The sequence below is a fragment of the Cheilinus undulatus genome, linkage group 2, assembly GCF_018320785.1.
Source record: "Cheilinus undulatus linkage group 2, ASM1832078v1, whole genome shotgun sequence".
In the NCBI taxonomy this organism is placed as follows: domain Eukaryota; kingdom Metazoa; phylum Chordata; class Actinopteri; order Labriformes; family Labridae; genus Cheilinus; species Cheilinus undulatus.
In genome coordinates this window covers 49192818-49219720 of record NC_054866.1, presented here as the reverse complement: position 1 = coordinate 49219720, position 26903 = coordinate 49192818, and the positions used below count along the sequence as shown (strand labels likewise).

The following is a 26903-nucleotide window of genomic DNA, read 5'->3' as shown; positions in this document are numbered from 1 at the left end:
GAGGTAAAGAATGTCCTTGCATTTTTTTTTCAAATTACTTTAAACATTATCTTGAACAAATGGTTAATCTACATATTAGGTATGCTCAATATTATCAGCTCATGAAGACTCATTTTCAAACAGTCTTGTTTACTGACGAGTGCCGTTCAACCCTTGATGGTCCAGATGGAGGAGTAGTGGATGGTTGGTGGATGGCCACCATATCCCGATAAGGCTGTGACGTCAGCAAGGAGAGGGCAGAGTCATGTTTTGGTCTGGAATCATGGGGAGAGAGCTGGTAGGCCCCTTTAGGGTCCCTGACGGTGTGAAAATGTCCTCGGCAAAGTATATATAGTTTCTGACTGACCACTTTCTTCTATGGTACAAAAAGCAGAACCGTAGCAAAATTATCTTCATGCATGACAATGACCCATCTCATGCTGTAAAGAATACCTCTGTGTCATTGGCTGCTATGGGCATAAAAGGAGAGAAGCTCATGGTGTGGCCCCATCCTCCCCTTACCTCAACTCTACTGAGCACCTTTGGAGCATCCTCAAGCTAAAGACCTATGAGGGCGGGAGGCAGTTCACATCAAAACAGCAGCTCTGGGAGGATATCCTGACATCTTGACAAGGCAAGAATGGATGCAAGAATAGTGAAGGTGATATCAGAGAAGGGCTCCTATGTTAACGTGTAACTTTGCCAGTAAATATGACCTCCTAATGCTGCAAATTCAACAAATGACCATTTTCAGTTCATTAAAACCTAAAAAATGTTTTGAAACTCTGTTGTGCATAATTATTTGGAACAGTGCATAAAAAAATATTTATAATAAGGAAGGTCACACGTGGATGTCCCATGGGCCTGAAAACCGTTGGCAGTCTCCAGGTGTATTACCAGGCATGAAAAAGCCAAAGAGCTCAGCGCCTTATGCCTTAAACTTATGAACAGTACTGAATACTCATAATACTATAAAATATGCTCAAATGAGATGATAAAATACTAAATAATAATAATGATTATAAACTGAATAAGAAAACATATAAATCAAGAACACAGATTTAGAAAAAAATCATGTTAAAAGTCAGTCTAACATAGAAAATAAGTGACGATAAGATATTTCAGAGGCACGCTGGATGTGAAAGTTACCACAGCAGGGAGGAACCCTGAGGAGGAGGCTGCACGCTCAGCAAACATCTGTGTGGATAAATAAAGAGTGAAATAAACTTGAGGAACAAACAGGAGGAATCAGCAGCTTCAGCACATTCATCGTATTGATCTCTGTTTGCAGCGTGACGAGAAAAAGGCGCTGATACTCCAGAATTTGTTTCTGCTGAAGGACTGAAAAAAGCTGGGGTCTTTAAAGGGATCATTCATGAAATTTCATTGATCTTTACATAGATTTTAACTCTAATATGTTTGTATGGTTTAATATGTTTGTGAGGGGCAGCCTAGAAACATCACTGTGATACACACAGTAGACACTTATCCTCTGATTAGAAACAATGCAAACATTATTCAAACATTTAAAACTTCACAACTCCCCCCCTCAGTTCAATGCTCTTATGTTAAAAAAGGTTTGAGGACTTCTGGGTATTTAGGAGACCTTTGTGTTAATAAATGGGCGTTTATGTGACTAATTTTTTCTTAAAGGACAATAGCTAAGCATGAAATAAGGATTATTTAACATGATTTTTCTCTAATATTGAGGTGCGGGAGTTCAAATGAGGAAGTGGTTTAGTATGAAATATTCAACATGTTTTTTTTTTCAAGAAAAAAAAGCAGTCCCCCCAAGGTTGTTATAGTAACTAAAACTAACTAATTAACTAAAACTAAAGTTCAAAAATCATTTTAGTTAAATGAAACTAAATAAAAACTATCCTTTACCAAAAAAAAAAACCAAAAAAAAAACCAACTAAAACTGTATAGTGCGTTTCCAAAACTAACTAAAATAAAATTAAAATATCCTTAGTTTTAGTCTTTGACACAACCATACTGACTGGCACCTACATCCAAGTCTGGGGAGTGTAGGACTGCCTGATCTGCTTAGTTAAGACTTCACATAGTGGTCTTTTTATGTCTGGAGTTGTATTCCAGTGTTAATTTTGGCAGCATTTTAAAATTTTAGTCTGAGTTTAAGTCTTAACATGAAATGCATTTTAGTTTTAGTCACCTTTCAGTCATTTCTATCCTTTTTAGTTTTAGTCTAGTTTTAGCCGACGAAAACTCAAAACATTTTAGTCTAGTTTTAGTCCATAAAAGTCCTCACATTTTAGTCTTTACTTTTAGTCCAAGCATTTATTTTCTTGCCTAAATCTGGTACCAAATCATGGTAGTGTGTTCTCTGCACTCTGCCAAAGCTGGGGTCCCTGCTTTTTACAGCTGAGAGACAGAAGAGATACAGATGCATTTTTTTTTTTTTTTTTTTTTTTTGGAGGAATATCATGGATTTTGAATGTCTGATGAAAACTACATTACATTTTAGTCTAGTTTTAGTCATCTTGTCAGTTTTAGTCATAACAGATCTATTCTTGTTAGTCTTAGTCTAGTTTTTGTCATGGAAAAAAAAGGCTGTCGACGAACATTTTTATTCATAGTAAGTGAAAACAAAATAAAAATATAAACTAACAAAAAATCCAAAACTATTATATAACTATTATATAGTGTAAACGAAAAACAAATATGACATTTTTTAACAAGAAAAAACCTGGCTGAAAAAAACAACAAAAACAATAAGTTGTTAAATGTAGGACCAGTATCAGCGCTCACTTATGTACATTTTTAAACAGATTACAAAAACATGAGAAAAATGTTCATTTTATGATTGTTGTCAAAGTAAAAGTTACACTATATACTATAGTGTTCCAGTGTTTGTAAAGTGGTACCAGTAGTACATGTATCTCACCACTAGAGGTCAGTGTTGTACAGTTTATACTGCAGTCAGACACTGTCACAGTGTTATTTGATATAAACTTAACTTAATGAAGATAATAAGGTACATGACTCTTATTGTTATATTTCAGGGTGCAGGGATTTGAGTTTAAATGAAATGAGGTGAATTTACTGATGAACATTTTCTTTTCATCAGGCTCCTTTTTCCCACTGCAGTTCATATTTCCAATATATTTAATCTATAAATAAATATAAAATATAAATGTTTGGATCTTTTATAGCCATACTGTACAGAGAAACACACTAGATTACTACATATGTGAAAATATAAATTTCAGATACAAACGTAGGCTGCTATTTTTGTGCATTGCACTCTGGGTAGTGATGGCGGAGGGTTTCATTGTTCTTCTTCCTACATTTTTATAGCTGTCCTCACCTCACATGTCCTCTTCATTAAAGCTGCATGTGATTAAAATTAAATGACTCCATACGAAGAACAACTATCTGACTCCACTACCCAGAATGCACTGCATGATAAATTACATGAAAATTTGGTAAGAAAATGTTTTCCAGTGGTAGAACTCTTGAGTGTTTCTTCATCTAACATAAATCCGAAAGATAGTAAAATAAATCCAGTGAGGTCAACATGTCCTGGTATGCAGGCTGTCTTTCAGTGTTAACATCAATGATAGATGACCTCCTGTAATATGATTGGTTCTTTATCTGGGGTCCTGGACACCCTGGTGGCAAAAAATCTAAGGGGGGCCGAGGTTTTGTCTGCTCTGAGGTTGTTATAATTAGATCTGCACATATTAACTAAAACCATGACAAACCTTAGTAAGTGGTGTAAACAAGAGTCTTTTGTGAAGAGAAACTTGTTCTCTTAGGGTTTTGTCAAAAAAATAAAAACATTTAAAATGGATGCTGATTATTAAAGGAAATGTATTTATGTTTTCTCCTGTATTGTAAAATGTAAACAACTTCTTAAGCAGGTGGAACAGAACGAAGCAGCACAGAAAGAGCTCTGCTTCTGTGTCTATCACTGAACTGAACAAGCTGTAGCCGTATTAGCATAAACATATTTATCTTTTTTTTATTTACTCACTTTACCCTGGCTCAATACAAGAGCTTATCCGTCAGTGATGTTGTATTGATGCTATTGGTTAATATTTAATTCTCTTCTGTGCACTGATAGATGACATCTTGACTACTTTAGTGCTTTTAGATGATTTTGTAACCATTTTATAGGATGATATAAATCACTATTTAGTCCATTTCAAACCGTTTTCTTTCACTGCTGCATGTGTAGTTTTTTTTTTTTTCAATTCATTTTGAACAAGCAGGTGTACATCTTTATGTATCAGTAACATTGCATGAATTCATAATGACAACAACGATACACAAAAACATTACAAACCTGCTATTACCTATCTTCTTAGTTTCAAAACCCTCCCCTTCCCAGTGGGTCTTTCTCTGCAGTATCTAACCCAAAAGAGATCTTTACAATACATAAAAAGTAAATTAATAACTACATATTTCAACCGAATAACAAGGACAAAAAGAAGAGAAAAAAAGTTAAAATGTTAAATCTATTTTCAATTGTGTGCCATAAAGACTGTCTCGCTGCTGCAAAACAAATCTAACCAATAGTAACCTTAGCTTTAACCTTATGAATATAAATCGTGATCTAAATATCTTAAACGATTTTTAAGTCACCTTTAATAATTTTATTTTTAAGGTCGAAGCATAATAGATATTTATACTGCAGAACAATCTCTACTGTGAGTGACTGAACCTAAAAAACTCATTTATATGTCAGCAGCAGTATTGTCAAATCAAACTGCATGCCTCATATTGTTTTTCATTTTTATAATACTTGTTATTCATTTTAACTTGTTAGCATTACATTTATTCTACATTTTACTTCTTTCTAATCTTGTGAATCAACTGTAGGTAAATTAAATGTACGATGTTTTCCTTTAAATGCTCAGCGGTGGAGCAGAACTATTAAGTGCAGTTTAAATCTGTCCTTCAGTAAATGTACTTGAGTTGACTCTGTGCTGCATTCTCATTGAACAATCAGAGTTATTGCTCGTCTCTGTACGAGTGAAAAATCACAGACAGGAGCTAACGAGAAGCACTAAAGGCAGCACTTTATCCATCAGCGTATTGATTCAACCAGGAAACAGACAGCACATTAACAGCTGGACGGTTGACCTACAAATGCAGACGGACAGGGAAGTGAGGCAGTGTTGAGTTGTTTTAACCACTAACATGACATTGACAATATTACAATAAAAAAATCTGATTTTTAAAGATTCCTGACTTCTGCAGCCTTTTGAAAACAGATTTCTAAATAAAACAGCACAGGCTCTTCTCTCCTTCCTGTGCTCAGATAAAATCTGCACCTCCATCATCGATAAGAACTCCTCTTCAGTTTAGATTTTTTATTTTCTCAATTTTGTTTATGTTGATTGGCTTGTGTTATTTACAAGATGGACATATTCATTTGCTAACTTTTTAAAAATTGACTTAAATTCTGGACCTTCATCTTTGAGCGGGTCTTTCAAGCTCTCTGAACCTCTCTGGCTGCAGGCTTAGATATGTGAAGCTACTGCACATGATATGAAAGTTATGTTTATTTTTTCCTTTTGCAGAAGTGGAGGTGGCAGCTAGCGCCGTCCTGTTGATAAACTCTGTGAGCATTTGGGGATTGCATCATAAAGCCTATAAAAAATTGACTTTATGAGGAAGACCCTCAGGGCTGTATTGACCTGTGCTTCCCTTTAACCTAATTTTTCTTTGCTTATCCTGAAAATACAGAGCCATCTCTCGCCATGCTGTAAGGTTGTTTGCTCATATTTTAATTTTTTTTTTTTTTTTTACCTCAGCACCAAAGCCAGACATAAACGCTCAGTCTGGCTCAGGGATGAATTGGGCCTCATGTTCATCTCTTGCTTCTGAATGTGATTCCCAAGATTATTCAAAAGGATTTTCCTCAAACTTTGCACAGATGTCCACTCAGACTCAAGCATAAACTGAATGCATTTTAGAGGTTTCAGGTCATAAACCACCTTAGCCCTTCCTCTAGACCAGTAATACTCAACGTGTGGCTCTAGAGCCACACGTCCCTCTTTTGTGAAGATTTGTTGCTCTTTTATGTCTAAATTTTAAATATTATTCCCCTGGAAAACCATAAAAGAAGGAAACTTTGAACTCAGAATTATCCATTGCAATTTGTTTCCCACACTATAGCCTATACAGCAGGCTTTAATTGTCAATCTTAATTGTCAACCTCTATTTTTTGTCTGTATATTTCCATTGCCCTTGTCTGTTTTATCCTGCTTTTAACAAATTGCAGTTTTTCCCTTTTTTTGCCACTTTTTGCCCATTTAAGGTGCCTCCTGCCATTGCATGTCACTTTTTCCAATTTTGCTCCACCTTTTTGCTGTTTTTTTTTGTTGCCAATTTTAGTCTTTTTTCACTCATTTTCTCTCACCTTTTTGCTACTTTTGCCGTTTTTAGTCACTATTCACTCATTTTCTCTCACCTTTTTGCTGCTTTTTGCCCATTTTTATTATTTTTCACACATTTTCCCCCACCGTTTTACTGCTTTGTGCCAATTTTAGTTACTTTTCACTCATTTCCCCCGCCTCTTTGCTTCTCTTTTTGCCAATTTTAGTTATTTTTCACTCATTTCCCCCACCATTGAGCTGCTTTTTGCCAATTTTAGTCACTTTTCACTCTTTTTCTGCCAAGTTTTTGCCGCTTTTTTACCATTATTGTCACCTGTAAGCGTTTTGTCATATCTTACCCATTTCTGCCACTTTTTCTCCACATTTTTTTGTCACTTTTCACCCAGTCTTTGTCATTGTCTGCCTCTTTTACCCCATTTTTGGCCACCTTTTTGCTGTTTTTTCACCTATTTTGCTAGCTTTAACTTATTTTTATTGCCACTTTCACCTCCTAAATTGCAGCTCTTGCAAAGGTACTTTTCAACAGTTTGGCTCTTTGGTTGAGTAGGGTTAAGTAACACTGCTCTAGACTCATCACTGTACTTTCACTGTCTGATAATTGTGTACCACTTGGAGACATATAGCTGTCTGAAGAAAAGATCTTTAACACTGATTTCGCTTGCACAAAACTCCTGAAAATGTCCTGGATTTACCTGGGTGAGCTCAATATGTGAAAGCAAACAGCAGAGTTTTCACCCTAAATTAACCCTGACATTTCTTTGTCTCTCATTCTCACTGATGGACATCCAAACAGCAAAAGGACTTCCTGCTGTGATGGACAAGTGTGACCAAGCAAGTCAGTTAATTTTATGGGAGGGAAGGTTACCCTAAAATAATTCTGAAAATTTCAGGTTGAAAGGGCTAGAATGAGGTAGCTGGTCCAGATAAGATGTTTATTCAAACTTATAATTAGTAATGCTTGTTGGTGCTTAATTACAAGATTTAAGGATGTAAGATTTTGGATTATTGTCACTCACAGCAGTGATTTTCAGACTTTTTTTTTTGTCCAAGGCACATCTAAGATCAAGCCAAAATCTCAGGCACACCATGCTCATATATGCAAAATGCCTTCTTGAACATGTCTTATATGATCTTTACTTGATGTTTTGTTAAAGTAATAATGCATGGTTGTTTAAATTCACAATGCTCACCTACACATGCCTTGCTATGCCATTTTGACAACTGAATTACACAAATACACGCTAAAATGTGTGGTTTTTTCAGCCATATCAGCCTTATTCACTGTTGTTGATTTAAGTGATCTGCTGTTGGAAATTCAAAACTTTTTGTACCTTTATTTGTCATTTTCACCAAATTATCCAAGATACATACTAATGAAACAAAAGCTCAACTGGAAAATATCAGAAATACAGTGGAAACAATGTTTTCTGAGAGGTTGTCCAGTTTTTTTTATATTTTGCTGTTATGTGATATATCACTTTTAAAACAATATAAAGATTACCAGTGAAAGCACGTCAGAGTATCTTTAGTTTTTGCGGTAATTATACATGGTTGTACAAATTCCCTTGGCACACCAAGACTTGCCTCAAGGCACACTTGCATGCCTTACCACACTATCTGAGAAACATTGCCTTACAGCATGCTGAGGTTAAGCCACCAAAATACCTCCCTGCAACCATGGTGTACAATAAGTCCATCATTGCTCCTTAGTGTACCGTATCTTTTCACTTTAAAAAACAGCTTGCTAGATAAGTCAAAAATTATCCAACATTTACTTTTTTACTGCTCCCATATTCCTTTTCAATTCATAACAAGTTCCTTTTTAATGGTTAAGTTATGGTTCCCATAATCTACCCAAAGCTCCTTATAATTTATTTATTTATTCAAAACTAGAAAAGCACTCAGAGAACACAGACCTCCGCCATTAGCCCTATCTCCCTAGCCCTAGTGAAGAATCTTTGAAAAACATTCCTGGATTCAGACGGTGATCCGGAGCCGTCCCAAAGTCTAATTCACCGATTATTCCCTCCCCAGTGGAGTGGAGACACGATGAGGCAAAGCATTAGCTTCGCTACATGTGGACTGTCATGGCGGAAGCACCCATGGTCTCACCGGATGACTGGAAGTCATGGCAGAGGGTGAATATTCCTCTATTTCTCCCAGCATTGTGAGTATTCTCGCTACAATTTGCTGTCTTTCTCTCTGTTATGCTCCAACTCGTCTCCTCGACCAGGCGTGCATCTTTCAAACTCTATAAACTACAAAACTTTCATTAGAAAAACACAAGTTTTTATTTCTTTTATCCCAATTTGCATCCCACCACTGTAGTCCTTAGAATCAAAGTGGCTGTTGTGATACTTTCCCTTTCTTGTCATGTAAATTTCTCAATCATGCAATAATGTAAAAAAACCAAAACAAAACAAAACAAAAAAAACATTCTAACCGGGCCCAAACGGTTCAGATGGGAGCTCTGCAAGATGGATTCGCCAGTGAAAAACAAGGAAACTGGTGTATCCATCTGCTTTGCAAGGTTAATTGTTCCCTATTTTCTGTCAAAATCAGCAGGTCTGTATCCAAACTGGATGTCAGTTACCCTTAGAGTAAAAGTATAAAAGAAATGAAAAAATTGCCTTAAATACAAAAAAGTGGAATTACAAAATGGCTGAGATTAACAATGATTAACCACAAATACCATGATTAAAATTGTAACTCGTTTGCATGTTATTATTATTATAATATTTAATTATTATATATTATAGTCATTACCTTATTTTAAATTAACAAGTTTCAAGGGTTTTATAGAAAATTATCTGCCTTTCATAAAGGATTTTTTTTATCCTATTATGTGTCATTTCGCCCCTTACACCAAATCATATATCAACAACCTGTATTAACTGCTCTTTTTAAAATTTGAATGCAATTTCATTTATTATTTTCAATAATACCTACTTTGTTAATGTTTTACATCATCTTATATGTTTTTAATTGAATATATATATTTTAATAGCCTATATCTTCACACATTTTACCCCTATTTGGAGTGGCAACCATCCTTGAATCTTGACTTTACTAGCCGTTGCTGTAGGCCTGTGGACATTGTAGGCTACTGAGGTTATGCAAGGGATTGAAAGGCTAGAGTCAAGTAGGCTAAAAATACTATAAACGGTGATATAACCAAATAAACAGAATATGATATGCTAAACCAAATAAAACCTTTCAAATAGGATTTTTTTCTCAAAATATGACATGGCTAAATAAATTTACATTGTGTGAGATCCAATCATCATTAAATTGAATTATCAGATATTATGCGATAGCACAGATTAATTGTTGGATCTTTATGTCTTAAACTGTTGATTAATTCAGATAGAGACCTGTGATAACTGTCTTTTTATTTTTGTATTAGCCTATCTATTTTTATTTAAGATATTATTGATTAATTTATCGGATATTTATGAATTATATTCTTTAATTAGCATGGAAATATAAACTTAAAAGAAAAAAAATGTATTCTCTCTCTCTTCAAAATTCATAAATTGAGAGCATATTAAGAGTTAACTGAAGTTTTTGATGCTAATACTATAACACGGCTTTATGCTAATCCTACCTTCCAGCCACTCGCCGCTTTGGTTGCCATGGAGCTTTGCTGCAGTTTCCCGGATGTAGTATTTTCCCACTGTTCAACATGGCGTCGGGAAAGTGAGACTTCAGCTAATGTTACACAGTTTGTTCAAAGTTAGCCGGCGTCCGCTTTATTTGAGACAGAGGAAGGTTAATTCCCACGCCGCGGACGCAGCAGAAAAACTTTTTCGTGGGAGTTTCGGGGTGAGTAAGCACATTTGGTCCTAATAAATGAAGTTAGGGCGTGTTGTGCGCTAGCTTGTGGCGCGCCTCTGTTCCCCGTTTAGGTGCTAACTGTAGCTAACGTTAGCGGCTTTTACGTCTGACCAGCCTGGGTCTGATCGGACCAGAAACATCAATTTGAACTGTCTATTTATGTTTCACTGTTTTGTAACATCGCCTTCAAGTGATGTGTGACGCTTGTTGTTTTTAAGCTGTGGCCATGGTGTAAGTTGATGCGTCACTTGTGAAAGTTGTACAACAATTAGAATCCGGAGCAGAGGAAACCAAACTAAGCTCACTTTACGTTAGAGCTCGGTTTCTTTGCTAAGACCCTCTTAGCTCGCTGCTCGGCTTAATGGCAAATCCAGGGAACAATCTGGTTCTGGTAACGTTGCCTTTTGTTTCTGTTTCTCAGCTTTCAAAACGCAGTGCGACAAAGTTTACCTAATTTCAATTCCCTTTTCATAATTGTTACACTGGGGGAAGTTTATTAGTCCTGCCTGTCCTTACCATAAGAAACTTCCATTTTCACCTGTGAAGTCTGGATGGTGCTGTGTTTGTCAGACTGTTTACTCAGACAGGGAGGAGGTTAGAGGATATTGTCTGTCTGAGATCTGATTTACTTGCTCTCTCTCCCCCTCATAACCCCACTCTTTATTGCACGCGTCATTTATCCGCATCCGTTGTTCCGCTCTCGTCCATTTATAAGATGCCTCAGGCGTTTATTTGGGTGCAGGCTATACACGAGGAAAATAAACATTTTGCGTACTGTAGGTTAGTCATCAAGGATTTGCGATTAGTGCTGGGCACACCGTACATTCCTGGGATGCCAGAGCTGCATGGAGGGGTCACTCCTCTCTCTCACGGACACATTATTCCCCTGGCACTCCCATCAAAGTCAGCCCCACAATGCATCATGCTCTGCTAGTCATTCAGCCAGGAAAACTGGGTCAGGAAGGGGCTGGTGTCAGGTTAGTTAAGTCATCAGGAACTACAGGTCAGATGATGGAAGTTGAACTGGAAGAAAACAGTACTGTCTCAGTCAGTGAAAGCATTTGAAAATGTTAAATGTGGCATTACTTATCGTCAAAATTTTGTTTGCAAGAGAACTGTGTTTTTTTCTTTGCAGATTTTATGACTAGTTCTTACATTAACAAGCCATTTTAAATATCAGCAATTTTATAAACAGTTGATTTGTAAAGTTCAGTTAACTGACTGGGAAAAGAAATGAGTATTTTTTTTTTTTTTTTACGTTTTGTTTTCCAGACTGCCTAACCCAAGTATACAATAATCAGGAGCTCTTTATGCATTTTAATTGATGTGCATTTTCTTCTTCGTATTTAATTATTTTCTTTTGTTGAATATGTAAGTCAAGAGTTTTGGCTGTCCATTATCACACATGTCAATTTTTCTTTCTCAAGGTGCAAGACACAGATTAAAGCGTTTACATAATTTTTCTTTTTGGCTCATATCTTTACAGGAGGCCACATTTGCTTCGATTTCTCTTAAGTTTAAAGTGGCAGTCACATGCTAAACTTGCTTTTTGTTTTTTATCTTCAAGTTAGATATTGATTGGCGAAAAATTAAATACCATTATCATGACTAAAAGTAACAAAAAAAAAAAAATCTGGAAAAATGTGCGTCTTCCTAGACCTTTGTTCCTGCATAGATCTGCAGTGAGAAATTCTAGATAATCAGTCAACATATGCGGTGTTCTTTGAAATGATTCTGTAATTTTGTTGCTGTGCTCACAGCACTTTTAGTTGAAAAGGACAGTGTCCTCAGACAGCGCCTTTTTGCACGGGCAGCATTCATTTTCAGTAAAAAATCCAATGTTGATTTTTTTCAGCATTGAGTGGGACTGAACGAGTTGCAAAAATGATCTAACTGTAATTTTTTTCCCCCAATACTGCGATGGCGATTTAATATGCAATTTTTATTAGGTTCCTCGTGTATTTTTCAACAAATTAAAGCAATAAATCATTCTATATTATGACCCACGTACAGTCAGGAACACTCTCATCAAACATTTTAACATTTTATTGTAAAATGGATCTGTAGTTTCACTTGTTGGAGAAGGCTCTCTGAAGATGCTCCCTGGGTTAGTCAAAGCAGCATGTTTGACTTTACAGGGAACATATTGCTAGAAACCCCCATATGTATAGATGCATTTATGACAGTGTTTATTGAAAACAATGAAATTATTTCAGAAGCAATTAATTGATTAAGAAATACATACATAAAACACGGAAAGGAGGATTTTTGTAAACCATTATAAAAAAATTTGACATTTGAATGTTTGCATAATGTGCAAAAAATCTCCGCAGCTGCAAAAAATAGGATTTATTAAACTGGTATTTTGACCCATATCAAGTTAAAGAAATATTGCAATTTGTGCGGTTTGTAAATTGCAGCTGGTCATATTGCGATTTAATCTGATTTGCCCTAGCACTGAGCATCCTCAGTGCAATAGGCACAGCTGTTTTTTGTCACTGCACTCACAGCTGAAACGGACTTGTATCTACAGATCGTGCTTTTTGCACTGGCAGCGCTCACAACCTCAGTTTCGCCAGTGCTGTTGCCAAATAATGAAAGTTGACTTCTGCCTCTCTCGACTGTATCCAAATAACCAAAAAACATGAAAAGAATGTAAAGGTTCAGCACTTAGGCATTTGCAGCTACTGCAGACCTGAATATTGTCACCTCAAAAGATAAAAATCAGGTTAGTTTCCTCTGGCATTTCATGTTGACTGAGCTAATATCAGATGTTCTGTCCCTTCTGATTTTAACTGGTCAGTGAGAGTGATTCGACCTTGATCGGTGCAGCAAAAGCCAAGCTTAAAAGTTGAACATTTTTAACAGAGAGCTCTGTGACAAAAAACACAACTGAGGTAGGGATAAGTATCGTAATCTGGTATCGAAATCTGTCAGTATCAACACATCTGATTCCTACTAGACTGGATTGCAACACAGATATTGATAGTCCATTTCACCACCCCACTATCCCTAATGAAAGGCAAGAAAATCATTATGGAATTTGTGTGCTTTATGTGTCAGCAGTTTCCTTTTCTTACCCCTATATAAGATATTTCTATAAATTATTTGTGACACCTAGGGTCTCCTGCTGACTTTCAACCAACTTTTTTTCTCTCAAAGTATCAATCAGGCACTGTTTTAACACCAGCACTGTATTAAAAGTGTCAATTTAGCACTGGAAACAGGATAAAACAAATGATACCCACCCCTAAACTGAAGCCATGGATGTTTTTGTGTTCAGGATGCTGAGCACTGAAAAGGCTGGACTATATTGGTTTTGTACTGAACATTTGCACAGCAAGTGTAAAAAGCACACAATAAGTTTCACTTATGGAACAGCAGAAGCCAACTTTAGTCACCTAGCAAGAACAGTGCAGGTTAGAAGTGCTCTGACACTGAGGTTGTTGATGCTGCCCTCTGAAAAGTACTGGCTGTGGACACAGACCTAACAATCTGGAGTCAACTCAAGCTGAGGACACTCAGAGCAGCCCCGAGGTTTTGTCCTGCATTGTCATCCTTTTGGAAACCCTGGGTTGGAGGAGGGGTGTAGTGGATCACAGCAGGGAGATGGAATCCTGAAGACAGAGGCAATCAGGAGCCATAGATGACCGTTGACAGAGGTGTCCAGTGGGGGCTGATGGCAGGACACATGTTTATGTTAGATGATGGAGGCCACCCTGGGGTCTCTTAAAGTGAGAAAAAGGAAAGCACAGCTGCTGTTTGGACATCTATCAAAACCTCCACACAGCTTTCACACTGTCATATTTGACGATAGAGGCTGAAGACCTGGATGGCCATAAAAAGACAAAACCTATTCATATAGTCAGTGTACCAGTTATTTAACAAGTCATCTAGTTTTCTCTTATTTCCTCTCCTCGCTTAGCTTTCAGTTATATCCATGTTGGTAAAGCCTGTGTTTTAAATGATGAGCAGACAAGTAGATATTAAGCATCTCTCACAGAAAGTTTTCTGTTTCTGGCTTGAATAGAGGGAAGGGTTCAGACTTTGTGCACTCAGAGAAGTGGGAGAAAGTTTGGACTGTGTGTGTGTGTGTGTGTGTAAGACAGACATGGGGGAAAGTTAACAGAGAGAGGGAGGGGCAGAAAAGATGAAAGTGAATGTTTTTCCCTGCATGGTGGTAGATTTTTGGGTGGCGGTGCCAAAAAGAGAGAGAAAGAGAGTGAGAAGAGGAGGCGAGGTGCCGAGCCAAGGCTGGACCAGATTCAGCTTAAGGCTAATAGCCAAACAACTACATCTGCAGAGACAACACAGCAGTGGAGTAAGCAAAAATCCCCAACCCCACCTCATACCAAGGGACCAGTGAAGGAAAAGAAGTCAGTTGTTTTTGTCTCCTTCTGTTCTCTGGTGTTTTGTAATTTGATATTATCTGCTAAATCCTGTATTTCTGTCTTTAATAGCTCATCCTTCAGAAAGGTATCTATAAATCAAAATGCAAAGACAGCAGCATTGTAAATTGATCATTAAATGATCCATAACACTGCTAGTAGTGTTCGGCCCCTTTGCATAAAAAACTGGAAGTGAGCAGAGCTAAGCTGAATTGTGGTAACAGATTAAATGAGCCCTGGTGAGGATGAGAAGAAACGGGAAAAAAGCTACGTTATGATTCTTCGCTGTAATGGGGAATAGGAGCCGGGCTTGCCTGAGAGGAAAGAAAATCCTCTTTGGAATGACTACAGGAGCCAACATCAACACAGCCCTGTAGGTGCTCAGGAACAGAGGCAAGAACACCGTATGAATAAAAGAAATATTCAGTATCATAACAACAGCCAGTATTTGAGACTCAGTTTTAGCCTCAGAGCCTTGGTTTTAGGTCAGGATTGTATGAAGCATATCTGCAAAGAAAAAATGTAAAGAATTTGGTTTTTAGCTAAAGATTAGCTCTAATGTTATGCTGGTCATACATTAGCAGTCTGTCTTGCCTTCAGACTTTTCTTAGTGCTTTTCACATGCAGAAAACATCTCAATTTGCAGCCTTGCAAGAAATGAGTATTTTTTTTTTTTTTTTACGTTTTGTTTTCCAGACTGCCTAACCTGAGTATGCAGTAATCAGGAGCTCTTTATGCATTTTGATTGATGTGCATTTTCTTCTTCATGTTTAAATGTTTTCTTTTTTTAAATATGTAAGTCAAGTGTTTTGGCTGTCCATTTTCACACAGGCCAATTGTTTCTTTCTCAAGGTACAAGACAGATTAAAGCTTTTCCATAACTTTTTTTTTGACATATCTTTACGGGAGGCCACATTTGCTTTGATTTCTCTTAAGTTTAAAGTGTCAGTCACATGCTAAACTTGCTTTTTGTTTTGTATCTTCAAGTTATTTATCAATTGGTGAAAAATTAAGTACCATTATCATGACTAAAATTAACAAAAAGAAATCAGGGAGAAATGTGCGTCTTCCTAGACCTTTGTTTCTGCATAGATCTGCAATGAGAAATTCTAAATAATCAGTCAAAATATGCAGTGTTCTTTGAAATGATTCTGTAATTTTGTTGCTGTGCTCACAGCACTTTTAGTTGAAAAGGGCAGTGTCCTCAGACAGCGCCTTTTAGCACAGGCAGCATTCATTTTCAGTAAAAAATCCAATGTTGTTGATTGTTTCAGTACTGAGCATCCTATTTAGGCTTTCTAAGTGCTTTTTACTTGGGCTGAACGATTTTGAAAATTAATCAAATTGCAATTTTTTTTCTCCAATATTGCTATTGCAATTTGATATGTGATTATTCCTTAACTCTCTTTTATTCCCAAACAAGGACTGAACAATTCTTTAAAAATATCTAATTCTGATTATTTTGACTGGTCTTGCATATAGGATATAATTTTGTTGCATTGAAGGGTTTATGTCACGCTCATATTTAATAAGAAAAAAGTACAAAAATGAAGGGAGGATTTTTTTTGTAGACTATTCTAAAAAATTGGCACTTGAATGATTGCATGATACATCATGCATAGCATTTCTACTGCAAAAAAAGTTTAAAACTGCTATTTTGACACAAATTTCAGGTCAAAGAAATATTGCACCTTCTGTGATTTGAAAATTGTGACAGGTCATATTGTGATTTCATCTAATTTTCGATTAATTTCCCAGCCCTACTTTTCACCTTGCAAAAAACATCTGAATGTTTTGGGTGAGTTGCATGTGGAAACACATTTTTCACTCACATTTCACCTGGACCTGTTCATGCCAGCCTCCAGGTATATTTTTTTTCTTCATGAAGTCCAAGTGGACTGACTTAAGCAGGACAGCAGGATATTGTGGATAATAAACCATGAGTGAGTAGGACAGGGTGGTGACATTTGTTCCTTCGATCCCTGCGTGATCATAGCTTGAATGAACACAACCGGTGCTATGTTCATAGATGAAGTTAAACTGCTTAATTTTGTTATTTCCTTGCAAAGATGTTTCTCTACTCTTAAGCTTTGTTTTTTTTCTCATAAGAAAGAAGATGTGTAGCTGTCAAACATAATGTCAACTTTGAGGGTTCTCAGTGATAAAATCCAAATAAGACAGGCCTGCATACACTTGTGCGTTAAAAACAACTTTTTATTTGTCATTAATTTGTCACTAATTTGGCTTTAGTTAGTCCAAATTTGACAACCTCAGAGTAGGTAAAGCCTCGCACCCTCCTGGAAAAATGTGGTGCCTTTCTTTGAGGTGTCCAGACTTCAGTTTGGGACAGGGGACCTTCACCTACCATGTTCTTTACCAGCTGCAGCAGCACATGAGAAAGGGCACTCTTCATACTGTATTATAAAACATGAAGTTGGTGCAGTTCACCTCTATCTTTGTCTTCATACACAACAGAAACAGTATTGAGTTTTGCTCTTGTATTTGCGTGTGCAGTTGTTTTATTCTCCACAGAAAAATCAAGCTCAGGCCTGCATGTTCACAGCGATACGGAGGTTTAACAAACATTGGCTCACAATGCAAAGACAGTTCTGGATGGAACCGCGTTACACTTCAGCTGTAATGGTGTTGCAATGCTAGTGAATGGCAGTATGTAATAGTGGGAAGTGAAACAAGAGGAGGGAAAAGCAACTGTTTTGTTTTTCTTGTTTGTACCCCTTTAACACTGGAATAGTCTGGATGACACAGTCAGGAGTTTTGCTGCAGTGCTGTTGGTGTGTAGATGAGTATGGGGCTCCTGCTAATGTTTTCCCATCAATGACCTTCTCAGTGCTTTGACTAAATTTTACGATTGATACAACTACACCAAGAACTGTTATTAATTCTCTTAATTCACTTATTAAATATAGAGTTCCCCAGAAAGCCACAAAATGAAACTGAAGTGCTATTTGGCATGTTGCTTCACAATCTTTGAATACTTTAGTTTCTAGCCCACACTTGTACTTGAACAACAGCTCTGACTGCTGACAGTGAAAGATGATGTTTACCAATCACTTTGTCTGCCTGCATTTCTCATCTGTTGTGAGAGTATTTACAAGCATCTGATCAGTGTCTTGCCTGTGCTCTTTAATGGTCTGAATAAGGTTCACTGCTCTGTTGTATGTGGCAGACAGAAAATGTCAGACCAAGAGTTGATGCAGCTATGACTCGGCTCACTAATGACAGAGAAGACTGATGTGATGTTTGACGTCTTCACTAAAACGTCACCCCACTCTTTGTGTTTTGACAACATGCCATCACCATGTAATGGTGATAATAAAGCTGATAGCTGGTGCTATCCTGAATCCTGTGTTTTACAGCGTGCTTTCATCTTTAACATGACAGTTATGTTGGGCACCAACATGTTATGAAGGAGAGTGCAGCACAGAGATGTGATATTTGTCACCTGATTGTGGGCATGACTCTGCCTTTATCAGCTAGTCTTTATTTTCATGTTTTGAAAGTATGAATACCCTCAAAGATGTCGAGTACATTCAGATTAATCTCTTAGGGTTTGACTTGTCTAGACATGGTGCCTAACAGGATCTGTGTAATCATGTTACAGTTGGCAGCTGATTTACTAGATAAATTATCTTGATAAATCCTGTTGGAGGTTGAAGCGTTACCTGAAATCCTCTGTGTGTGAATCTCTGCTTACCTTGTTACTTGTTTAACACAGTAATTAAATTTGTGCATGGGTCAACATTAATACCGACCCCTGCAGTCTTAAAACAGCCTCAAACATTCAGGGAGAATAAAGCATTTATCCCCCTGGTTTGCACTGCGATGATAAGGAGAGATAATCTAACTTTCAGAAGCAGCTGATCACAATAACTTCTAAGATAGGGGTCATCAACTACATTTGTTCAAGGGCCAACTAATGCCTATGCAGACACTCTGTGTGCCAATTGAACTAAATAAAAGAAACATTTCTGTCTAAATAATTGTATTTTCTTTGAAATATACCTTATTTTTAGCCTTTAGCAGTGAACAGTCCCTATAACACAGTTAAATCGCTATACTGCAGCAAGCCACAAGGGGGCATTTGAGATATTTCAGCCCCATATTTCTGGGGATGCCATGTAGTTTGATGTGAATATGCTGCAGCCCCATTGGTGAAAAAACAAACAGGAAGACAAAAGATACTTTGTTTGAATTCCCAGGCAGTGGAAACTGATTTGTTAAATTTATGCAGAAATCTGTTCTAATCAAGAATGGACTTATGACCAAGTTTGTCATGCATCTTATTTGCTCATGATGGATAATAATAGTTGGATTTTTGTACAACTGATCAAACATTGAGCCAATCTTCAAAAAAAAAAAAAAAAAAAAAAAGAATTAAATCGCTTTTGGAGCAACTTTAATATCTGAAGGATTATGAAAGAAAAAGAAAGAAAAGATACCGTAAATACAGCAATATATTTTTTCCTTGGCACTTTTGTCTGAATTTAATCAAGCTTCTAGGGGCCGGGTGGGGCCTGATGTTGATGATCAGTGCTCTAAGATATTAAATAAACAGAGACTCTGGCCATGTGGACTTTTTTATGGGTGAAAAATATTATCAAGGGCTGCACAGCAGCGCAGGGGTTGCTGTTGCCTCACAGCAAGAAGGTCCCTGGTTCGCTTCCTGGTCAGGGCCTTTCTGTGTGGAGTTTGCATGTTCTCTCCATGCATGCGTGGGTTCTCTCCGACTTCCTCCCACCACCAAAGACATGCTCTTAGGTTGATTGATCACTCTAAATTGGCCGTAGGTGTGAATGAGAGCATGCCTTGTTGTCTGTCTCTACACTCTAAAAAATAATTCAAGGACTGAGTTAATGTAACAGTTATATTAAGTTATTCTTACTTAATAAAATCAATGGACATCATTATTCTGAGTATTTGGGTTAAAATGATCAATATTCCTGAGTTAAACTCAAACATGAATCTTTGAGTGAAATCTACATATTTTAAATAAGGTAATTTAATTAAAAGAAATGATGACTTGACCGACAGATTAAATTGTTTAAATGTCTTTAATAATTTCTGTGTGTTTCATTGATATATTTGAGTATACACTATGAAAAGTTACCAGTTTTATGAACAAAAAATGTTCGACAGTTCTACTCAATATTATTAGTGACTTTACTATTCTACTAAAAAAAATTGAGTAAGTGGGGAGGAAGTGAGTAAGTGATTTTATTCTCCAATGGTTCTGATCCAAACGGTGCAGTTTTTTTGGGAACTAGGGCTGACAGCTTCAATTCGATTAATTGATCAAATAGCTTTTGTTCGACTTAGATCACCCTGGTCAGTTAACCTCAATACTTTTGAGTGTAATATTTTTTCATTGATTTTATTAAGTAAAGAGCAGGAATATTCTTAAGAGTGTATGTTTTTAGCCCTGTGATTGACCAGTCCAGCATATACCCCGCCTCTCACCCAATAACAGCTGTGATAGGCTGCACCCCACGCAACCCCCTAAGGGATAAGTGGTATAAAAAAATGAATGGACGGAAATATTATCGGCTTATTGTTTCACGGATAAAAGCTAAAAATATCAATTATCCATATCAGCCCAGAGGAAAATTTCTACCAAAATTTATAACTGACTTTTTGGCTTTAAATATTGATCTATATCAGCTGTAAATATCACTTCAATAAGTCTGTTGAGGTTTAGGCAGGCCTATGAGAGCTGAAGTCTTTCTTTGCTCATCCTCATTCCTGACAATTGAAAGTGTTTATGTCTGATTAACAGGCATTGTGGCAGCAAGGCAGTCGTCATTAAGAACAACTACAGTGGCTATCAGTGACGGGAAGCTGCACTACAGTTTGGACAATGTTTGACTGGGATTGTAGCCCTGACCTAATAATAAAATGATAATTAGTTATAATGACTTGTAATTCTAGTGCTGACTACAAAGGGATCTAAATTTGATTGTTTAGCCGGCTAAACTCACATTCCTGAATGGGGTGTGTATAGGTGCTATAAATGTTCTTGGCTAAAGTGTTACTTATAGAATACATTTAATATCAATCTGAGTGATTAGTAGATCACTCTCAGTGTAATAAGAAAAAGGATGCAGGGCTTGGACTTTAATGACATTGGCACAAAATAATCCATAAAAAATATGAACTCTGCTCTGTTTTATTCTTGTTCCTTTTTCTGACTCTGTTGAATGCAAATATATCTACATTAACAGGTCATATTAGCTTTTCTCTTTGCTGTTTGCTCATGTTTTGTTGATTTTAAGCTCTGCGCTGCTTGAACTCATTGAGTCCAAGAAACCAGACATGCATGTGCTTTGTTAATGCCCCATCTCCTCCGCTGACCTTTTACACCATTTACTGTGAACTTGTATGCTGCTCATGAACTTGTCACTTCAAACTTGTTGCAGTGAACTTGGGTTGATTTTTGTCCACCATATCGTCTGCAAGCACAGAGCGATCAAAGGTCTGGAGGTCCTGTGAAGGCTCAGACTAACTGCTCCTCTCTGTATGCTGAAATATGTGTCAGTTAAGTTGTGTGTGCTCACTGCCGTCTTTATCATTGACCTTTCCACATTCCACAACCTGCTTCTGGAAGTTGGCCCTCATTGGCTGCAACACTGCATGCTTTGTTTGAACTGAGCCTTGGGATTGGCAGGTTTGTGTTTCTGGTTGATACGTTGAGGGGACCTGTTCTTGCTGTATTTTTACTCTCACAGGAATGTCAGCAGGCCTTTTCCTTATTGACTCTGACACTTCATAATCTGTCAGACAGAAGATAATAGACACTTAGACACAGGGTGAAAAGTTCTCATTGGACATGATTCAATGAGGAACTTGACAGATCAGATAAGTTTTATGGTTAGCTCTGATGGTAAATTGATGGAGAGGGAAGGACAATGGGGTGACTCAGAAGAGTTAAAAAAAAAGATTTGTTGTAAACTAGTGCATCTGTACATCCCTACTTTATTGGTTTGGTGTAGTGTTAGTAGTGACAGCCTTTTTAATGAGGCTACTTGTAGTAAATCAAGGAAAAGGTTTAAGCTTAATTAACTTTCCCATGAGGATTTTTTTGACTGATAGACAATAATGTGCATAACGATAACTTTAAATTTATATGTATAGAGTGAGAGAAAGCCTGAACTGCTGTTGCAGAGGTGTCAATATTATCGAGCAAATTAAACAGCCTTTAGTCTTTCATAAATATTGTTTATACTTTCCAACTAGTAGAAGAAGTGTATTTGACTGATCTAGACAGTGGGATGAGATTCCTTGTTGAAACCAATTCTTAAAATTTAAAGGTCAAAATCAGCAGAAGAAGCACTGATTCAGCCACAAATCCGAAGTTTCTGATAGGAGTTTTGAACAACAAAGCTGAGACATCACCTCGCCCTGACTGTTTGCATGTATCATGATTTTTCACCTTGACTAAACATCTGCATGCCTCTGTAACTTCTTAATGATGGATGTGCTTATATTAGCAGGCAGACATGATATTTCACAGCAGCATGCCCTGATGAGACATCCACACATAGCTTTAATTTAAGCCATGCTCTCAGAGTCTGATATGCCAAGTGTATCACATGATCATATCAGAAAACAAAACAATAAAAAGGCTGACTCCTGATACAACATTAGGAAGATACTATAATCCAATCACACTGGAATAGAAATAAACCGCCTCTACTGACATACAACAAACAACACATTTTAAAGTGCTTCATCATAAGTACATTACATTTAAGTGCCTCTTGCTTTACATGAGATAATTTTTTTGCCGTATTGGATCAGCTGTAACTCTGCACATATAGTAGTGAAATAAGTAGTGAACCAGTAAGTCGTGAGCCCCAGCCAAAAGCTAGATTATTTAGTCCTGGGAAATAGATTGGGTTTTTAAGATATAGTTTGTTTGAACTTGTGTGATCCTGGTGTCTTTAAGTCAGGTGGGGGCAGGAAGTGATAAACCAGTTGGGGATTGTTGGTAGTGTATTGGCTGGTCAACAACCTCAGATAGAAAGCTTTATCTTCTTTTGACTGTTTGGAACAGCATAAACTTTGACATCTTGATAGCACTTCCTTACAAAATCCCTTCCTGCCCCCCATCTAGAATTCTGTAGGTGACGAGACGCCATCTGCAAACACGCTATCAAGGATATAATAGTTTTGGGTTTTTTATTTACCCCCCCCCATTTTTGTTTTATATTTTAGTTAAGTTTTAATTAGTTTTTTCCTGCTGGGTTACCAGTTTAGTTTAGCAAAAATGCTTTATTTTAGTTTAGTTTTTATTAGTTTAAGTGTTAGTTTTAGTTTTTTTCTGAAACATCGGATACCTGTCAGGACCAAGACCCAAAAGGGCTTGTCCCTTTGCATTTCATTCATTAAATTTTGATGTTTGTATAAAACTTTGACCAAAAATTACTTTTGTGTAAATTCTTCTCCAATCAAATCAGGGGATTTCACTCTTTCCAGGCTTGGGCATACATATCAGTCATTATGCTGCATACAAAGACTAAAACTAAGGAGATTTTGTCTTTAATTTTATTTTAGTTGTTTTTCTAAGCACAGAATTTAATTTTAGTTGGTTTTCATTTTCTTTTGAAAGCTTAGTTTTAATTTAGTTTCAGTTAACTAAAATGAGTTTTCATTGTTAGTTATTTAGTTAGTTTTGGTGAACTGTAATTACCTTGCGAGCTATATCATTATAGTTCTAATAGGGTAAGGCAATATTGCACTGAAGAAGTTTACATTGATGATACCTCATACTTAGTTCAGTGATTGTTTTACACTAATAGTGATGTTGTTGACCACAATTAGTTTAGTCATTTTTCATGTCCATGTTAAAAATCTGCAGCTGTTTATAAAAGTGCATGTGTCATATTTGCTCCACGTGGATTTGGCAGAAAATGGATATTTTATATTTGTTATTTCTCTGAAAAAAAATGTGATATACTGTTTGGTGTATAGTGTGGCTCTCCATTCAGCTAAAAAATATTAAGATACGATTTTTGGTCCATATCACCCCACCCTCTTCTATTTGTTATTTTTATTGTGCCATACAGCATAAACAATTTAAATAGATACCACAGAATATTATTTTCTCGCAGCTGTGTTTTTATTTTGAAAATAATTAACTAATATGAAGTAGCCAAGAAAAAGCTTACAAAAAAAGGCATATCAGTCAAAACCACATGACGTAACAGCACCGAACAGGTTACAATATTTGTTCACCTATGTGGCGTCAGATCGATGACGTTTCACCGTGAGAAATGGCGGTGAAATTGACGGTTTTTTTTATTATATTCAACATCAGTGTGTCTGGATGTCTGGACGTCCAAACTCTCCTCTCTCTCTCTCGCTCTCTCTCCCGGTGACGTCATGAAACTGGGCCGCGGTTTGCTGAAACCATAGGAATGCGACACACTTTGTATTTACAGCCCAAAGCCACAACACTTTGACTTTTCTGGGTGACTTTTTATAACTTCACCGTCTCGCTTTCAGCCAACGTGTCCGGTTCAGTGTTTATGAGGATACAGAGACGCTTCCGACGGTTTCACTTTGTTGATTTTGTTCGCGGAAACTACTTTGTAGCTGCAGGGAGTCTGTGCTTTTTCTCCCGTCGTCCTCAGCTGCGTTTCCGACATGAGATCAGGTGGATAGAGAGTTGCTGCAGGCTGAACAAGTACCAGGGACTGAGAGTGAGTACCGCAGAGTTTATTTGACGTTTCTATCGCTGAAGTGTCTTTAAACTCCTTGTTCTTGCTCCGTAAATTAAGTTCAGAGGTGTAAGTTACAACTTGTGATCGGGCTGAACAGCGCTGAAAGTTAATCTGGGCCACATCAACAAAACTCTGTTGTTAAAATCTCACAGCGGGGATTAACTGTGAGTCAGAGAAAAACATCATAATAACTTTATTGTTCCGCGTGTGTGAATGGAGGCAGACATAGAGTGATAGAGACAGTGGTTGTCTGTTATAGCCTTCCTCCCTCCTCTTCCTCACTCTGACCATTTAAACGTGTCAGTGACGGCTACAGCCACACAGCTGCTCCACTCCCAGTCATCTGTCTCTGCACAAGTGTTGGTGACACATGGAGAGGAGTGGGAGGAGGAGGTTTGATCTGTTACCTTGTGACCTCCCGTTTAAACTCAGTAGGAAGCTAGCAGCATGTGATTTTATTCACAGGAAGTTTGTGTTATGCATTTTATGTAATTTAACAAGAAGAAAAACTGCATTCTCTGTGAAGAGAAGGCGGTTCTTCCCTGTTCCTGGATTTTACATCCAACAGGGAATTTGACATATTAGTAGAAATGTACCTCAACAACCAGAGTAACAGTATTATACAGTGCATTATATAGTCGAGTGATGTGGATGAAAAATCATGTCTTGATTTTTTTTTTACCAGAATCGAGAAGATATACAGAAGAAGACCTATGTGGATCTAATGCCAAAAGTCACACAGGCCATTTTATCTGCATAATGTCAAAATATACATGAAAATATGGCAGAAAATAAACCACTTGTTTGTGAAAGAGCTATTTAAATGATATAGGGATGCCCTGATACTACTTAATTGGCACTCATATTTTGGTACACACCTATACAGAATAGAGCTGCAAAACTTGGTAATAATGTGCAATTTATACTGGACAATATTGCAATTTGCAATTGCCTATACCTTATAATACATAAATGGTAGGAGTCCACTTGTTTGGTTATTAAAGAAAATGCAGAGAATGATAGTTTGTATTTTTCAACTCCAAACACACAAATATTAAGTGGAATAAAAAAATACAAAACCATGAGTTCTCAAAGCACTGCTTTGAAAATTACTTGATAAGAAGGGTACTTCTACAAAGCACGATAATGGCACTGTAGTAAACTTAAAGGCCTTTCTGCAACTTTGATAACCTTTCAAGTAGTACTTAAAAGAAAATAACTGCAGCCTTTTATGCTGATATAATTAAACAGCCTCATATCAAAACTTAGATTAATCTTGCAGCACTTATAAAGATTGAATCTGTATTTGAACACTTAATAATGCCATTACAGTTCTTAAGATTATTGTGAAAGTTTCTTTTTTCATCAAACGTTTTATCTGAAAATGTTCAATCAAACTCCCCATTTATCCATATTTTTCTCTGGTCTTTTAGAAATTGTGGCCTTTGTTTATGTGTAGAAATGCATGTTTCTCACAGCCTTATCATGGTTAAAGAGTGTTAATTTTATAACTCATCATAAAAATGTGTGACTCATTTAATCAAGATATAGATTGTCTTTAAATATCATGTTTTACAGATCCTAAACCCAAACATGATCACTTCAATATGACATGAAGACACAGAGACTCAATTACTGATCTGCTGAAAACAACATTGTCTGCCATTTTAGCCTGAATGTCTGAAATTTATTATAGATTAATTGATAAAGATATTTTAGGACTTAACTTCCAGATCAGTTGTTACTTCTCATATCTGGATGATACCCTGGGCTCACAGATGGACAGATGCACTTTATTGTCCATCTGTGATAGTGTGATGTTGCGGCAGCCAGCGGGCAAGTGAGTAAAGCAGCAGAAGAATGAATACACTGTCAATAAACTCTATCACACATGTAAAAAAGAAATTGATACCGACAGTAATTTCGCTTAACACTATCAAGAAAGTCTCAGAGTAAATTAAGATTAAAACAACAGTATAAAGAATCTAAACACACGTAAATAGGTAGTGTCAGTGTATGCAGACATTCAGTCACATCATCGCCTTTAATTGTAAACATTAAATATATTAAAGGGTTTCTACTGAATATTTGTTGATAGTCTTGTATCTTTTATAATACAGACTGTAAAAACAAGATTACAGATCATCAGGAATACATTTTACAGCTGTCTGTAATCGTTTTGACTGGATCAACTCCTACATGTATGTGCTCAGTCAGCGTCATTACCTTTGAGACCTCATGATAGAAACATCAGCTGGCAGTCAGCTGGTCGATGCAGTTTATGTCATGGGAACTTCAGTGAGTGTGACACTCAGTTCTCTGTCTTAACCACCTAATTTAACATAATGACAGGCAGATGTAAGCGCTCTCTTCCTCTCTCTGTCTCTCATGATATGATGCTGTGAAATACACTCACTGACTACTTCATCAACTGCTCATTGTATGTAAACAATTAATGTATTAAGGCATATGATCACTAAGATGATGTGCTAAAGTTAAAACTAAGCATCCTAATGGAAAAGAAAAGGGATTTTGAAAATGGCATGGTTGTGGCTGCTCTGGCAGGCTTTCATGTTGTTTACGCCAAATTC

General features: G+C 36.9%; 1 protein-coding gene across 2 annotated transcripts in view; it reads left to right on the top strand.

Annotated features, from left to right (window-relative positions):
- The first annotated feature begins 10020 nt into the window (after window positions 1–10020).
- Window positions 10021–26903, top strand: part of pak4 (p21 protein (Cdc42/Rac)-activated kinase 4) — a 52284-nt gene continuing 35401 nt past the window's right edge. Inside the window, exon 1 of one of the 2 annotated variants that reach the window (XM_041800904.1) lies at window positions 10021–10172. The gene's annotated coding sequence lies outside the window, so the exon portion shown is untranslated. Of the gene's footprint in view, window positions 10173–24036; window positions 24292–26903 lie in introns of those variants that run through there. The other variant, XM_041800911.1, reaches the window with a different exon arrangement.